This window comes from Myripristis murdjan, chromosome 2, assembly GCF_902150065.1.
Source record: "Myripristis murdjan chromosome 2, fMyrMur1.1, whole genome shotgun sequence".
Taxonomy (NCBI): Eukaryota; Metazoa; Chordata; class Actinopteri; order Holocentriformes; family Holocentridae; genus Myripristis; species Myripristis murdjan.
In genome coordinates, this window is record NC_043981.1 from 12,269,025 (window position 1) to 12,287,031 (window position 18,007).

Consider the following 18,007-nt stretch of genomic DNA (forward strand, 5'->3'; position numbering starts at 1 on the left):
GATTTGGAGAAAAAGTGACATATTTTACAACTACTGAGCTTAAACAAAAACCTCCCAGTGGAAGAGGCGGTGGAATCTGTCCAGGACCCCAGAGGATGGAATCAACTATGTCTTTTTGAAATGTTGCTCAATGAAATTTATGTGTTGTTTTCCCAAAAATGCACCTACAGCTTACTGGAATGAGACCTGTCAAAAACCGGCCCTTCAAAATCACTTTAACCAATTCTAACAAATGTTATAGTAGTCTACCAGAGATCCTGTGGTTATGGAGTTGGGATTTTTCCACAGCAGTCATTTTTAAGCTTACATCATACTCACAGAGGGAATCTCTAGTCAGTAGATTGGCATATACACTGTATAAATTAACATAGATATTGTTTCCTCACCTCAAATGTGGACTTCACAAAGACCCAACAAGCAATTAACAAGAACTACAGCAACTGTATGAATTTTGAGAGGAAGTTTGCTCACTAATTTTGCTTACTTACTAGATTCCTACTGGCGGGCCAAATATTAGATTGTGAATCTACATCCCTGCAAATTCTTGAGCTCCATTTGTTGCTAATGCGGTTTTCTTTTCCTACAACCTCCTTCTCCGTCTTCTTCCTCAATCTGGCCGAGTCTTCTCGCCTCTATTCCATTTTTCAATATGTGCAATGATAACTGTCAAATTTCCAGCGTTTCTATGAAGTGCGTCTTGGTACACAACTGTTGGACATAGCTTGGCTGTACTTGCTGTCCTGGGTAGAGTTTCCCACAATGAGTGGGGAAAGTCTACCCACTTTCCCACTACCCAGCAGTTGGTTCATTTCTCCAAGCAGATAATGTACAGTACGTCCATCACCGTAGCCTCAGCAAAACACCAAAATGTACCTAAATGCGACCTAATGGCAGCGTTTTATCCTTTTAATCTTTACCCCTCAGATCAGTGTTTTAAAGTATCACGTTGACTGAAAAAATGGTCTAAAAACATACTTATATTGAAAGCACACTCAGTATAATCAATGAAAAATGATGATTTTTGTCATTGATTCAGAAGGCTGCATATGGAACAAATTAGACCTGATCGCGAGTTTTCCTTGTCTCTGCATGGTTTTCATTGAGGCAAAGTGTTAGATGACTACAGCTGTGCATGATGGTGGGTATGACATTCGTTAGCTTCATCAATAAATCTTTCAAGTGTGTGTGCGCTTGTGTAAATGTGCGCGCTCTCGCATCCATGAGTGCATGAGTCACGGATATGAAATATGGGATATTAGAGTGAGCATGTAAATATGACCTCAGTCTTCTCCGCATGTCTGCACTTAGTCAAGTTTCTGCAGAAATTGAGTTTAAGTAGAAGTTAGACTTCACATGTGCTGTAATATCTAACTTCCTCTTTGATCTTTTAACTCAGGAAGAATAGCACTCAAATATTCAGTCTTAAAATTCCACCTGCAAGCACAGAACAGGCAAAAGAAGCGCTTGCACATTTAGTTTGGCCTCTTGTGAAAAACGCATTCGATAATGTAAAGACAAAGGGGTTAAGTGGTGACATGCAGGATGTTTAGAAATCTGTGTGTGTGTGTTTGTGTGTGTGGCCCTGTGTGCACGCGCGTGTAGTAAATCGAGCTGCGCAGGCACATTCCCAGTCAAAATTAAATATTTGTTGTGGGGAAATGGAGGATCCAGTCCCACACCACAAATAGTAAACAGTTGTTGAGAAAGTCCTATCACGCCAGGCTCACATGTCCTGAATGTGTGGTACTTTCGCTGAGGCAGAGTAGCCTGATACCTACTTTGATGAAAACCATCGAGTAATGAGGAATGGCTCCCATGTCTGAGAGCCTGTGTGTTTGTGGGATTTTTTTTTTTGTCCCGTTCCTCGATCACGTGACCGGGATGACCTCCAGGCACCTTCATAATTTATCTAACGCAGAGTAGAAGAAGAAATAGCCTTTTTTAAAAACACTTCTGTGATACTTAAGTCATCAGCAAGGAGCAAATTTATCTTTCCACCTGCCCTTCCCCACAGCGAGGTCAGGGTCAGCGGCAGAAAGTGCTTCTGTGGCTGGCAGGGATTCAGAGCCTCAAGGACGCTTATTAAGTTTAAACAACCGTGCTGCTTGACTGTTGACTCTAGATCGGCCGATTTATTACTAATATCTAAATGGATACAACCCCCTCCCTCTTTCGTGAGTGGCTCTGACTACAACTGGGTGTCATTAAACAGAGGGAGTGAACAGAATATGTCCACCTGAGCCGCTGTGGAAAGCCAGCACGTTCCACGGATTCCTGCCTGGTTAAAAAAAAAAAAAAAAGAAAAGAAAAGAAAAAAGCAACATAATTCGTGGATAATTGCGACCACGTTTTCGACTCTCTTATTCTGTCTCTCTCTTTCTCTTCAGCGCTACAACGACCAAAGGAACAGGGATTTCTGATCAGGAAGAGAAAGAAAGACAGAGAGAGAAATGGATGATGGAAAGCCAAAGCAACTACACTACATCCTCTGGTCTTTTTTTTAAGTAGCTTCTGCTTTAATCTTGCGGAGTTTCATTGCCTCTTGTTGAACACGGACCCATTTTCCTAAGAATCCTGCCCACTACTGACCTCCCATCCCATATCTTCCTATTTTATCTCTATCTTGGATTTCCTTGGATAAAGAGATGCACTATTACACGCTGTAGAAGGGAGCTCGCCGTCCTCGCCAGCTGGCTTCAATGAAATGGTCACTTTGCTGGATGGACTGGTAGCCCAACATGTCAAACCTGTGGAGGTCTGCACAATCTAAAGCTTCCACTGGGTCTGAAACTTGTTTACTGCCAGCAGAAAGAGTCAGTCAGCAAAAACTGCTGGTATTTAAATCACTTTAGCTTGCCATGGTGGTGTGGGGGTGTCTGTGTCTCATTCCACAATAAATTCCTGTTGAAATAATCAATCACAATAAAAGCGTGTGAAGTAAACAGCCAACATTCTGGTTTTAGACACGGTTGCAGGCCAAGACTGCCATGGGTCTGTCCCGTCACTCTGAGCAAATCGGCCCAATTGTGCTTGAAAGCTTCCATGTGCATGCATCTGTGAGTGCACGTCTATAGATACGAGTCTGCATGCGTGCAAACATGTACATGAATAGGAAGGGATTTATGGTCACATGCTGGATGTTAATATACAAGCTCAAACAGACATGTGAATGCACAAACATATAATCCAGGTGCTGAGTGCAGGTCTTCTTTTTGGGTATAGACATCAGGGAATCATCCAGGCTCCCAGAGTCACAGAGGTCCCTGAGCAAATACCTCGCAAACCGACGACTCCTCCACAGTCCATGTGGATGCAATTCTTGGTTATTTAGAGCGGAAAGTCTCCACAGGGCTACTGGAGAGAGGTCGAAATTAAAACTCAGCGCACTACATCTCTCGTGCTAATTAGCAGTTAGGGGGTTGCTTGTGTCTACAGTTTGTCAGCAGATAGTAAACAGAGACACACTTTGTTGTGTCCCCCGGACTGATCGCTGCTTGTCCATCAGCTGGGATGTGGCTCGCTTGGGCGTGATCAAAGCCGTTAAAGCTGAGGCATTGTGGAAGAGTGGGAATAGAAATTTGTCCCCATTTTGGTGCTTCAAAGCACATCCATTCATCCAGTCTTTCACTGAGTCACATTCATGGCTGAGTGCAATGAAGTGCAAATGAGTTATATTCAGAGGATCAAACCCATTGCATCTTCAAAGAGAGGAAAAAGGGCCCTGGCACATTGTTGTGTCTAGGATGCCTGCCTTGCTGATGAGCTGTGCTCAAATGACCCTGAACTCTGGAGGACCCCGCTTTGATCGCACACTGACCAGGCAGGCACCTGTCTGTAACCTTTCGACCTTTACTCACAAACAGCTGTTTGGCTGTCCAAACCCCTTCAATTTCTGTCAGTTCACTTAATCTATACCAGGCGTCACCCTTGATCCCCAGTATATAGGTTCTTTGAGAAAATATAGGCCAGCGTCCCTGTGTTTCCCAGCTTCGTCCCATTTACAAGGAGCTGAGAAAGAAATCCATCTATCAGACCAGGTATTTGAGGGCCTCACACCCCCATAAGTCAGCCCTCAGCTGGGGTGCGAGTTCAATCCTGCCCCAACAGGCCTCAGCAGTGTTCCCTGGTCCATGACCTGCCCTGTCCTGAACACTTCTATTTTGATCGCATCCATTCATGCCAGCCTCTCCTCTTTTATCTCATCTGTCTCTCCCTCTCTCTCCACCCATTCACTCTGCTGTGCCGTGCGGAGGTTTTGTTTGCTCGCACTGTCACACTCTATCACTCTGGTCCAAATCTGGGTCACCGGGTGGAGCTCGCCACCTTTCTCTCTTCTCCTCTCTGTCCTGTTCTTTCCATCCCTCCATCCCAAGGGATTCCTTTTTGTGTTATTTTCCTCGCAATCAGATTCCGGGAGACTCATTAAAACCTCGGTAAATATTTTCCGATCTATAAAAAGAAATGAAGTTTGGGTTTTAGGGTTTATGAAGAACTGTTTGAGAAAGGGGAAAAGAATACAGAGAAATAGGACAAATAGCAAGACATGTACGAAACGCCGAGATTACATCAACTATAAAGGGCAGCGAGCTGCTTGCCCTAGATGATGTATGAAGTGGTGCACGGCTGGTGAGTACATTCTTCTCATTTGATGTTTGGCTGAAAACATAGGAACCTGCCATGAATGAATGGGCTACACAGAGCAGTCCTTGTTCCTGTTACTGTGTGCATCAGCTCTTTTTTTTTTTTTCTTAACTCTGATTCCTGTCAGGGGGCCTCCCATATGTGCTGTGCAATGTGTGCTTTGTCAAGGAGGAAAGAGCGATTGGAAGAGAGAGAGATAGATCTTTAGGGAAGGTGCAAGCTTTCCTCTTGCCTTTCACTGTCCTCTGTCTTTATGTTTTTTGCTGAGCCTGCACATTCTCCCTCTATCTCTACCGTGCACTGGATGGTAATGGAAAATTCTGGAGGCGGTGTAATGGAAGAATAACCTCAAAAAAGATTTGACACAAAAGTTCTGCCGCTGATTGAAGGAACACATCCAGGGCTCCAGGAGAAGATTGTGCTGTGTAGCCACTGCGTTGTTTTTGACAGATTTTCGGGTAAAGATTGGATGGTTTCATTAGCAGTTAAGATAACATATACTTAGAGAACAAAAGAGTCAGTAATGAGCTTAATCCAAACCACTAGATAATTTTACCCTCATGTCCAAGGTCTAAGAAGCGTATTGCTTCCTTCTGCATCTTCCAATGTGCCATTATACCTGCTGCCTTTGGATTGAAATCGTGACTTTAGAGGATTGTCTGTTGGAGCACTGGAGGGATTTCTCTGCCAAACTCTACTTTCAGTCCAGAAACTCTGCATTCCACCGACTCTGCAACCCTGCCAATCCCCTCGCTTCCAACACTCAGAAAAACGTGAGCAAAAGAAGTTCTGTCTACTGATTTGTATAGTTTGGAAAGGAATGTCATTTCCTGGTATTCTTCTCGTGTCAAAATGTTGGCTCACAGGTTTTCACTGAGATGCCCAGCTACTGGCCAAATGTACGGGTCAATTTGTCTGTCAGTCATGATAATCATACCTACTAAGAGATTAATGCTCCATATATGGAGCGATCCAAGGTTGTTCTGTACATCCTGTGAGTTTTATGGAAATGTTGAGATGTTTAAGATGATTTCAGGAAGTTCTCACCTTACCACTAAATGCACTTCACCAAATTTGCTGAGGTGTACAAGGTACAAGTGGTGATCCTTCAGTGGTTTTTGCAAGGTTCATATTTCTTAGTGTCAGAGGAGACATTTATCTCCAACTATAAAAAGGTCTCATCCATATGTCTGTAGACTGTCCATCATCAGATCATTAAATCTATTGTAAATCAGCCCAGCAGTCCAATCCAAAGAGCTAGAAAGTGGCCAGTTCCAACAGTTTGACTCATTACTGACCTTTGTCTAACCTTTGACCTTAGTTTTACAGAGAACTGAGGTTCCATAGACACCAAAGAAACTAAGGACATGCAGCCTCAATGGCTTTTAAATGACATTTTCCCTTAAGTTCATCTTTTGATCATAATAACTAAATAAAGTGACGGCCATAACATTAATAGGTTACACTTTATTTGGATATTCCAATGAGGATTCTCAGTTTACGATCAAGTAACTGTAATATGTCAATAAAAAGTTGACTGATTTTCAGGAAATCATCACAAAATTGAGAAAAGTCTACAAAAATGTAATATCTGGGTTAGGGTTCATTTTATTGTTAGGGTTTTGTAAAGGTCAGGATTACAGTCACACAGCCAGGAAATCCTCTGTTGAGGATTTACTTTTTGTATGCAAATATTTTGTTGAGTGTCAATAATTGGACTTTCCAAACAAAATGCTTTCCATAACAACACAAATTGCACCCAGCTTTAAACAAACCAAAAAAAGAAAACTGGGAGGAATTAGTGTAATTTGTAGATTTCCATATCAAGCTCGATTTTTCATAAGTCATGACTCTGACTTGTATTTGGTTGTAAACTGGAAATTTGTTCCCAAGAATATTGGGCTGTTGGGGTCCTGTTGTTAATTCCCCCAGCTGATTTTAACAAGATCTACGTTTTGAAAACTAATGGTCCTCTATTTAGATTGCCAAGAAATTGCTGAGATCGGATGGATATCTGTGGGCTACGCTGGTCTCATTTCCCTCCCGATTCTGCTGGAAAGGAACTCGTCGGCCCATATGACTCCAGTTATCTCAGATTCTTGGTTCGTGAAAGGAGAACTTTTGTTTCACATTCTTGAACATGATGGGTTTATTTCAACCAGCACTAAAAGAAAATACACAGAAGGAAGTGTGTTTCGGACTAAATGCCCTCCGCTCTCTCTCAAAGAAAACAGCAGTCAGATTTTTGGTTTGGGGATGTATATGTGCATGTGTAATACCATGTGTGTGTTTGCACGTAATTGTGTTGTAATTTGTATGAGATTGGCCAACAGAATCACTTTTGCACTGTAAATAATGTCAAATGAGGGAATGCACGTAACGTTGCATTTACATACAAACTATTAAGCTGCCACAGTGCAACATCTAGTTAACAGCAAACATGTTTTGTATGTCCTTAACACATGTTTTTAGGAACTCTGCATCATTCTTGCTGTAACTGCTAAGATGTTGCAACAAGGAAACCACAGCATCCTCCCAAATTTAAAATTTCAGTGGAATATGGAGAACACAAGAAAAAAAGTGGCACAGCTAGAGCTGCAAAAGAAAGAAGAAAAAAAACAGGGCATGCCATGTCCTTTCCAAGTAAAATGCTGCCGATTTTCTGACCAAAAACTCGAGGTTGGTTCAAGTAAACCTGCTGCCGAGCATTGGACAAAACGGACAAAAGCCAAAGCTGCCGATGGTGCTTCATGCTCATGTTGGGATATTATATTGGACAAAAGTGCAATAAAGTGAGAGAGGGAAAAAATATACATGTCAGAGGAAAGCATTTCCTTTTCCCATCCCTCATCCTCATAACTTCTGTGACCCTGACCAGTGAGTGGGCTGACAGATCCCATGTGGCTTTAGTTGACACATTTTGGTTCATTTTAGTTTTTTGCCATGTGAACCCAAAAGAAACAATCCACTGCTTCAAACTAAAGGAGACGGTTTCTAGTTGCAGAAATGCCCAAAGTTAAATATTGCACTAAATGATCATATTAAGTCACTCAGACATTATGTTGGGGTGCTGAGACAGCTGCTTTTCAAACCCCAGTTTCCGGTTCATGCACTTTTTTTTCCACTTCTTGGGCGGATAGACGTCATTAAAATCAGACATAGGTTACTTAATGCCCCATTAAAATTTCATGATTAACCTCTGCAGACTTTTACCCTGAAACCACAATGTTAGTCAATCATTTACAGCTAAACATGTCTCACTGCATGAATTTAAATGAATTGCAGAAGGTCGCCATATTAATCACAATGAGCCTCATTGAAAAAAAATAGCCTGGTATAAAATTTGAGTGTTATTTTGTTCAAAACATACAAAGAAAAGTGACATAATTTCACTGATTTCCAATGCAAATCAAACTGTTTGTCCCTTTCTTCATACTAGTGGAGTGATCTCTCTTATTCTTATTATGTGTTTCGTAACGCTGGCACTTCCTAATGCAGTTTCACTCATTCCAGAAAATAACTTTCCATTCATGTCTGGTGATTCCCCCCACTGGCAGAATATTCGCTCGTTTCAACAAAGAGTTTTTGCACAAAGAAGAATTTTATAGCGTATGTGGTTAGAGTGGGAGAGTGAGTGGGGAGCTGTGTTGGTGCAGTCACCCCCGGATAACGCAGAACAATGAGTTTAAGAGTTGGACCGCCCTCTCTTACTGACCGGGGAGTTGAGTCACACATTAGTCACCTCTTAATGCTTCCTCTTTTGTTTCCTGATGAACGAGGGCATCATTAACCAGCTTCATCGAAAAAGCCCCTTTCCTGCCGCTCGCTGTTTCCATCCTCTCCCAGCCCCTCCCTCTCAGATGAATGGCAGCGTGCAGGTGTGACGAGCTCCTCGCCTGGCGTCACCGCTGATGTCATCGGGAAGTTGCGGCTGACCAGCCTTGGCACCAAGAGGAGAGGGGATATTCCCTCTTGCACAAGATTCAGGCTGGAGGCCCTGCAAAACAATGTCCAACTTAACAAGCATTTTGTCTCATTGAAATATTATCCACATACACTACTCACAAAAAGTTAGGGATATTTGGCTTTTGGGTGAAATTTATGGAAAATGTAAAATATTCAAGCTACAGTGATATTATATCATGAAAGTAGGGCATTTAAGTAGAAGCATACACTGGTGATTTCCTCATCTCAAACAATTTCTTGAAACAAAAGCCAACAACAGTGGTGGATATACCACAACAAAAAATGTCAGTGTCAATAACTTGTCATGTGCCCTTGAGCATCAATTACAGCTTGACAACGACGTCTCATGCTGTTCACAAGTCGACTTATTGTCTGCTGAGGCATGGCATCCCACTCTTCTTGAAGGGCGGCCCTCAGGACATTGAGGTTCTGGGGTACAGAGCTCCGAGCCTCTACACGGTGACTCAGCTGATCCCATAGGTTTTCTATGGGATTCAGGTCTGAGAAAGTGCAGGCCACTCCTTTTCGATTGTGTTTTCTACTGGACAAGCTCATTTTTTTTAAGGGTTCCTGGCTGAACAATTACTTCGGGCTCTTCCCTCCAGGATCAATAAAGCATCTATTTATCTATGAATTTGCTTACTTAGATGAGATAATTCGACCGAACCTATCACATGTAGAAACTGACACATCACTAAGGATGACGTGGCACATTTGGTCATGCCATTTCAGGAAGATGGGAGGATTTCCTCCTTTCTTGTAATCAGGAGTTCGGTGTTAGTCAAATTTGGCGATGGTTTTGTTATTACCAAAACTGAAACTGAGGCTGGGGAAGCACACTGACCGTGGTCATTTCAGAGGGTTTTTCCCCTCTCTCATTTCTCACCATGGATGCCAGTTTTAGCTCTCTGTTGGGTATGAATCACATTTCTGATCGATTTGAAGGTCTATTTATACAGTAAATATGAAGGCTTGTTACTGGAAAAGCTGAATAACTTTATGATATTAACCACCTGAGGCTTTGTCATGAACAGACGTGAAAGCAGATGTTCGTTATTTCCTAACAATATTTGGCCCTCTTCGAAGACGGCTGCTCTCTCTGGAGTGCATGGACAATTGCTTCTGTTTTGTTGTTTGACTGGCAATTAATTTCCACTTCATTCATTATTCAAGTAATCTTTCATTAATGCTGAATGAAAACAGGCTTTTGTGGAGTTTCAATGAGGCTGTTCTTGCTTTTTATTACCTTGTTAATTGAATTCTATTATTACCATGCAGGGTTTTTGTCACAGAGGACTAGGTTGGGCCGCAGCTCCACAAAGTGAACTAATGTACTCAGTAATAGATGATATTTTCCAGGGTCCAGCCCACCCAGTGTGAGCCTTTTTATCAGGAGTGGCTCTGCTCTGTTTTTCCAGGGATTGTTGTGTGTATCCAAATGAGTGTCTTGACTGCAGTCGTTGACTTTTTGACCCGTGACCTTTGAGGACCTTTGTAACGTGGAAGTGCCTCATGGATCCATGCTGGGCCTAAAAAAGTAAGGGTTTCACCTTAGCATGTCCAGACTCATTGAGACTCTTGCATTTTTTTCCACTTTTTACCCAAAAACATGGCCAGGATTAGTGAATTTTTTCACTGTGCATGGTTCTTCCCATATGGGATAAGGCCATTGCCTGTTTGCCGTTGGCATAAATAGACCTATAGAACAAGATTTTGTCCAGATGCAGGCACAGTTAAGCTGTCAAACACAGGTTTAGTAGATCAAGGTGCACGTTTTGCTCCAAAGGTTTTTTTCACAGACTTTCTCTAGGCACTGTAATCTTGAAAATATGGCTTCAATAGGGACTGTGGGTCTTAATTAGTTCAAGAAATGTAGTATCCACTATAAAACTCCCTCCCTCCCCCTCTCTCCCCTTCTCTCTTTCTCTCTCCGTTTGTCTCTAAAGGGTAGAGCGGTTAGGTGACTCTATCAGCATTCGGATTTTCCCTGGGAAATGGACTCATAAACAGCTGGGAGCCTCAGCAGGGACCGGGCACACAATGTGAAGCTGTGATTTCATATGCCATGACAAAAGAGAGAGAAAAGAGGCTTACTACTGTGTTACACAGCTCTGTTGTGGGTGGAGTCATTCTCACACACACACACGCACACCAAATAAACCAGCCCACCTTTCTTCATTCAGCGGCTGGCCGTGTGTGAAAGCATTATGCGTAAATGATGCGGTCATTAGAGTCTGCAGACATGCAATGGTGCAAAGTGGGGCAGTTGGCGTCACTGCGCACAGCTGATGACGTTGTTGGGTCATGATAGTTGAACAACCGGGCCTGAGTCACAAAAAAACCCATTTATAAAACAATGTGACATTTCCAATGCTAAGTGCACAAGCCATAAAGCTAATGAGTTACTTGTAAACCTTTAGGGCACTTAAGAGCAGTCACAAACTTCCATTGTTCCATGCTGCAGGGCAGGACTGTGAGTATTTTTTTTTTTAGGACGGATGTGAAATTGGACAGATGAAAGACAAGTGACGTTCCTGAGCCAGTCCATTAGGTAATTAAATTTTTAAGGCTCATTCTCAGTTTGAGTACAGATTGACAGATGATTTACAAGCACAGCGAGTCTTCCCTAATGTTTGTGACATGCCTCCTCACCTCGGCAGAGCACGCTGCAAGGCGGAGCTTGGTTCAGACCCAAAGAGCTTTATTTTAAATTCTAGAGGAGATCCCAAGATTTCCAAAGATACCAAATGGGTGCTGCTGAATTACAGGGAAATGTGTATAAAATGATGCACAAGACATGTAGATATTTTCTATTTGATGTAATGGAGCAGCCATAAAACAATGGCATCTTGGCTTTGAATATGTCACTTGATACTCATTCAATGAAGCAACCAGCAGATACAGAATATAGTTGTGACATTGTCATACAAAATCAAATTTATGAGTTTGAATGCTGTCCTCTAGCAAAATGGCCAATTTTGAAACGTGATTTGGGTTAATTAGAGGTTGGAGATTAATGGGGCCAAGTGTTCGTACAGTCTGACTGGGCAGAACTGGTGACAGCTTGACCTTTGACTTAGCGTTGGTAGCACCGGGCCTTTTGCCAGCGTCAACAGCCGGCCATTTGAGACGTGGCTAATTCAAATGGCAGCTCTTATGTAATGGGCTTTCTTTAAGGAAGTGGGTCTTTTCTGGCCACCTGGCTGGTGGAAAGTGGATCACTCAGTTGATACAAACTAGCACTGTGCAAGGTATCAAACACAAATACTTGAAAGAAATGTAAAAAAACAGAAATTAATGCAACACATCAAGCTGTATTGTATGAGGGGAAGTCTATAACTATTGCTAATATTAGTAAGTATTAAATATAGAAAGTGGCAGCGGCAGGAATTCCCATTTTTACAGTATGCAGAGACTTCAAAGGAAGCTGCTCCGCTCAGCTCAGCTGCTGACATGTGATGCTCCAGCGACCTTTTCCCATCGTCCCGCCGCAGGCTCGACATTCCTCCCCTCCCCCTCTGTTCCAAAACTGGCCGACACCTGAGGGCTCGACCACGACCGCGGTTACATAACCGGTGTGGCCAGGCCGTAGATCTCTGCGACATGTTTACGTGGAATGACTTGACCCCTACCTGAGCCCGTGCACTAACAGGTGATAGCGGGCCACGCAGCTTTCCTGAAGATGCCCGATCAGAGCTGCTTTGTTTCATTTCATTTGAACTACCCGAGTTTTGGAATTTCAAACGAAGCAAATATGAGTTTAACCCTGTGCAGTGTGGGATTCTTGGGCCGAAGGGGTGTTTATTCAGCTTTTTAGCACTCCATCCGTCTCAAACCTGTTGAGGCCTTAGTGCAACACTGGCTCAATTAATCGGGGGGGGCAACAGTTTCCACTGACAGTTACCCCCAGTTTAAGTTTATTACCTTCATTAATACCAGGAGGCGAGAAGTGGCCTCTACCAGGCTGCTGGGGAGAGCGAGACTGAGTGCCATATGAATGCACTGCAAAAAGATCCCCATCATAATAAGCCATTTAGTCTCATATTCGGTGTTAAAATGTTGTTTCTGTTCAAACAAGTCAAACCATCTGCCAGTGGGATGATTCATTTGTTTCAGGAATTTTTGAAAACAAGTATAAATATGTTGAAGATCTCAAAAAGTTACACTCCATTCAAGAAAATTGAGGAAACAAGATGATTAGCGTTACAAATAAGTGGGATTATCTCTACCACTGGCAGATGTCTTGCCTTGTTTGAAGGAAAATAATATTAGATATTTTTTTGCAGTGTGTCTGCTTCACTGCTCTTGCAGTTTCAATACAAGTGAGGGAAGGGAAAACTTCCCTCTGAATTATCATAACAAAGTTGCGAAATTCAAGAAAAAAAAATTAAAGAAATTAACCCTCTCCTCCTGATGGCAGATTTGTTTCAGTCTTTCTAAGAAAAACTATGACTCTAAGACTTAAGACCATCTTATTAAGATGAATATGTTTTGCAGTGCAGACTGCAAAATATAGCACTGGGCAGACACCAACTTTTGTTGTCATACTCCAAATTATGCATGGTATTTGGAAAAGGGAGCTGAAGTGTGTCCCAAAAGGATCTGCAGTGCACAAGGATATAAACTCTCGCTTCGGAAAAACAGCAAAGATGTATCATTAAAATCGTAGGGGAAGCATAACAGATGGGAGAAATGGCTTACAAGTTATTACCGAGGGGGAGAGACGGTGTTAAAGTAGTGTAACTCACTCATCTCTCTCTCTCTTTCTCTCTCTCTCCCTCTCTCTCTCCCTCCAGCGGTAATTGATGTCTTCTCGTGAGTAGAGCCGCTAATCCTCCCTTCATCGCAGGCCCACACGTTAGCCATCAAAACACAGCGAGTCTCGGAGAACACATGCTTAGATAATTACTGTGTAAATCATGCCAATCAATTACACAAGCGAGGGAGGTAAGGAAAACAGAGGTGGAGAGAGAGAGAGAGAGAGAAAGACCAATGAGGCCCTGTGTGGAAAAAAAAGAGTCCCGATGCCCCACAAACACACTCACAAGTACATCCATGTGCCCATACGACACTCACATGTCCAGTGGGAGCCACGCTGCAAAAAATCTCCATGGCAGGACATTTAGTCTCATTGTCACTCTTAAAATTTTCCTTTTCAGGAAACAAGGTAAAAAAAAAAAATCTGCTCGTAGGATGAGATAATCCCACTTGTTTCCAATGCTAATCGACTTGTCTCCCGAATTTTATTTAATCAAATGTGATTGTCTAGTGAGCTGACCTGCCTCATTTTGCCTTGTTTCAGATTTATACCAGTGAAATAAGTGAAACTGCATGAGGAAAAAGTGGGATTATCTCCTCCCTCTGGCAGATTTTTTCCACATGCTTGATTATAAGGCAGAATCACTTGTGAAGATGGAGATTTTTTTTTTTTTTTTGCAGTGTACAGGTAAACGGGTGCACACTCATGCAGGCACACGCATGACCGCGATCACGCCCAGGCCCACGTGCAGACATGAACCCATATTCCCGTCACTCATCCCGCATTAAGGATGGCAGAAAACAAGCGCACACATGTTAAAATGTCTCATTTTTACGGCGTTATGAATGGGGGTCAACGGCGGAGACGCGAGGTTAAGTGACTTGGCAGTTTGAGGTTCACACACAGTCGGAGCGCGAACGGCGTATTTTTGTGTGCGTTTGCGAATGTGCGGTGGTCGTTGGCGAGCATGTGTGAGGTTTATGCGGGGAAATGTGTGCATTTGGACGTTTGGCCGTACGGTACAGTATGTATCTCTGCATATAGGAGGGTGCATGCATGCTAGGAGGCATGTGACGGCATCTGTGCGAGCATGTTTCTGGATCCACCCGGCATCGTTGTTTTGCTACCGTCCTCTACTAGAATCCAGGCTTTGACAGAAGAATGCTTCTCCTTTCCTGTGTGTAAACAGTGTTATGTAATTGTACTGCTATGGATGATAAATGGGAGGAGGTAGCAATGAGAATCTCGCGGCTCGAGACGTCAGCAAGGAGTGAGAAAGCCCAGTGCATAGCCTGTCCTAGTAAATCACTTTGTGTGTGTGTGTGTGTGTGTGTGTGTGTGTGTGAGAGAGAGAAAGAGAGAGAGAGACAATGAAAACAGGAATGAGACGCGGAGTGGCTGCGAAAACAAGGTTTGTAAACGACAAATCAAGAGCGGGCGGGAGAGCGAGACCGAGGGCTGACGTCCGCTTGACCCAGTGAGTACGAGCGCGGTCGACGTCAGCGCCGCGGCCAGTGCCTCGGAGGGAGGATTTTCCACATTTCATCTCATATGATTAATATTTCTTTTCTGTCCCAGCAATCTCTGCGGTGTACCTTCCCTTGTCTGTACATTTTGCAGACATCACGAAATCCTCGAGATGTACGGTGGAGCGAACAGATAGTTGGCTCCCGCTCAGGTTGCTGCACACACTCGGCACATCTCCTCCCTGATGTCCAGGCCACATATTTAATCTTGGCAAAAGGAGATCTTTCCAAGAAAGAGAATGACGGCCTGAGTTATTGCTCTCTGCCGTCGTCGAGGATGTATTTTTTAACTTTTCAGCTTTCAACAATCAGTTAATCATAAGTTAAGTAAAGCAGTGGGGATTTCGTGTTAAAGCAGATGCAGAAATCTTATGTAAGACTCCTACGTTAAAGAAGGAAGGAATTCGGATGATTGAGGTGAGGCTTGGGATGTTTCAGCCGATTACTGTATATCCCTTGTTGGAATCACATACTGTACACCAACTCGGTTTAAAAAGGGAAGATTCATGATTTTTAGTCCCCTGTGCTCCGGGCTAGGAAAGTGAGTATGTCACTCTGGTTTCTGTGAATGTCCCTGTCAGCTCCTCATTTACATGTTCTCAATCTCACTTTGAAACTCTTTCCAGAGGTTCGTTGCTTGCCATCAACTTGTGGCGGCAAACCATCATAATACATCAACTGTTATGCAACCTTACAATACAAATTATTCTTGTGATTTGTCACAAGTTATAATTTTATTGAAACATTTTTCACTGCTATGCTTGTACAATGTGCCTACAAAGAGACGACCAAAACAACCTTCAGCATTCCTTCAGACTCCTGCTCTCCAACATCACTGACAGCATAACTGAAACTACACTGTCTGCTAACTAGGAAGCCAATTAACCAGGTTACCATGGTGTCCCTGAGTGATATCTGTTTTTAAGGATGCCATGAGAAGATCTCAGAGGGGTAAAAGTCATTGTGAACCAGGACATGTGGAGAAATTTGTTTTGAGGGTCCAGTCACCAGCTTGCAGGCTCTGCAATTCATCTCAGTGACCGCCTCGGTGCTCAAAGGGAAGTGTACTCTGTGAAAATGAAGTACAAACAGGACTAAATATCTTAAAATGTTACATTTTTGAAGCCACTGAACCATTTAATGAGTGCAAATTTATCCTCACTTCAGAGGCATCACAAAGCTATGCACCTCAAACATAACCCAGCATATTTTCTCACTGAAGCCTCACTTCTGAAACTGCTGGCTAACCAGCAATGATGCATCTGCTCTACTGATCACTCTTAAGACATGCAAAATAGTCCCAAGCCGTATTTGATGTGATTCAGTGATCAAGCCTCCTGTTATCAGTGTTAATGGATCTAAAGGTGTTTAGTAATGCATGCAAATGGTTCATGTGCTTATATAGCTGATGCAAATGTAGGAATGCAACTGCTTAAATGGCCTTGTAAGCAATTTGCAAAGAATATTTCTCAAAACGACAACCTTGCATGAAAACCTTTTGTGTTTTCCAGTAAAACTCATTATTAGGAATCAAGGGACTATTGTTCTGAAACTCCCAAGTGTGAGATGAAAGGTCCAGAGCTGAATGAATTAAACATTCTTTGCTGTGGACTGCATGGATTATATCTTAGTGCTGCGCGCTATCATCCCTGTCTCCACTCCTTCACTGCGCACTCTGCAGTCAAATGAAATTGTGCTGGCATCTCCAATGGGAGCAGAAAGAATTCTTCATCACAATAATTCACCAACCATCAACCTCTTCCCTCCGAGTATGCACAGAAAGCCCTTTCCTGTTCATCTGAAATTCCCTCACCACACGCAACTGAGTGTGCAGCACTCATTGTTGAGAGCGAACTTCCGATCCTGGAAGCCGCAGAGAGCCGTGGCGAGGCCCGACACCCTGCCCAAGAATGCAAGGTGCAAGAGCAGCAATTTCCCCTCTCCTCCGGCTGTCTTAACACGCCACACACAGAGGCCATCATTATAGCTGCAGCACACTCCCACTGAGGGCCGGTCTCGGTACTTGCAGAGCCACAGTGCAGTACAGTATGTGGCAGCGGAGAGGTGGAACGAAGTGAAGGAAAGTGCAGAGAATGAGAACAGGGGACAACGAAAGAAAGAATTTTACTAATTTGCCTTCACCATAGGACACAGAACAAACCATCACTGCAATAAAATCAGTGCATTTGATTGCATGGCTTTCGGCTGTGCAGACTCGCCTTGAGCATGATGCTCAAAAACTGGATATAATGCGTACAGAGTTACAGGTATACGGTGTATCCAATCGTAATTCATAATTCTACATTGTTGTGTTTGTCCAGGTGGGTAGCAGCAGTCTACGGGGGTTTTAGGGGGGTGCTGAGCGGGGTTTATGGGGGGTCTTGTTTCTAAGATAACACCAAAACACAATTAACCCCCCTTGACACATGAGAACCACTTCCTGAGCCTCAGCTACACCAGCACTTTCCCCTGCCAGCCGCTGCTAGTGAGGGGGTCTATTGTAGAAGGGTGTGTTTACTTTGGCCTGTGCTCACCTTTTCGACATTAACCCACCCCACCACCACCACCACCCACATCCACATTCACAACACGCACGCACACAATCACACACACACTGAGCAAAGATTTGGCAGATGAAATTCAAGACATTGGCTCATTCAAACTTACTTGCTTTGTCACTGAAAATGCCCTCACCTGGCCCACCCCTCCGTCGCCCCGTAGCCACCCGCTTCGGTAAAGAAGCCCTGTGTTATTTTGTCAAAATTTCGATGGCAATTTTTGTGCCTGCCCCCCGCACATTCCTGGCAAAGTGCTGTAAAATAAACGGTGGGCCGCTAAATTTAAACGAGCAGAGACGGCTCGGGCCAGAGAGAAAACAAGCACACGGCAGCGGCAAAAAGGTAACTGGTAAAATGCGGGGCTCTGCTGTTTGTTGCCACAGATGTCCATACTCTTAGCAGCTCCCTCTGGTTTTCACTGTGGGCGTGCAGCTCCATGCAGAAAGTGTAAAAGAATCAATTGTGAAACATGAGCCCCGCACTGAAAGACAGTGGAGGATTTATTGCTTTTGCATTAACCATAGAAGCTCTACATGCCATAAGGTTCAGGCATGAAA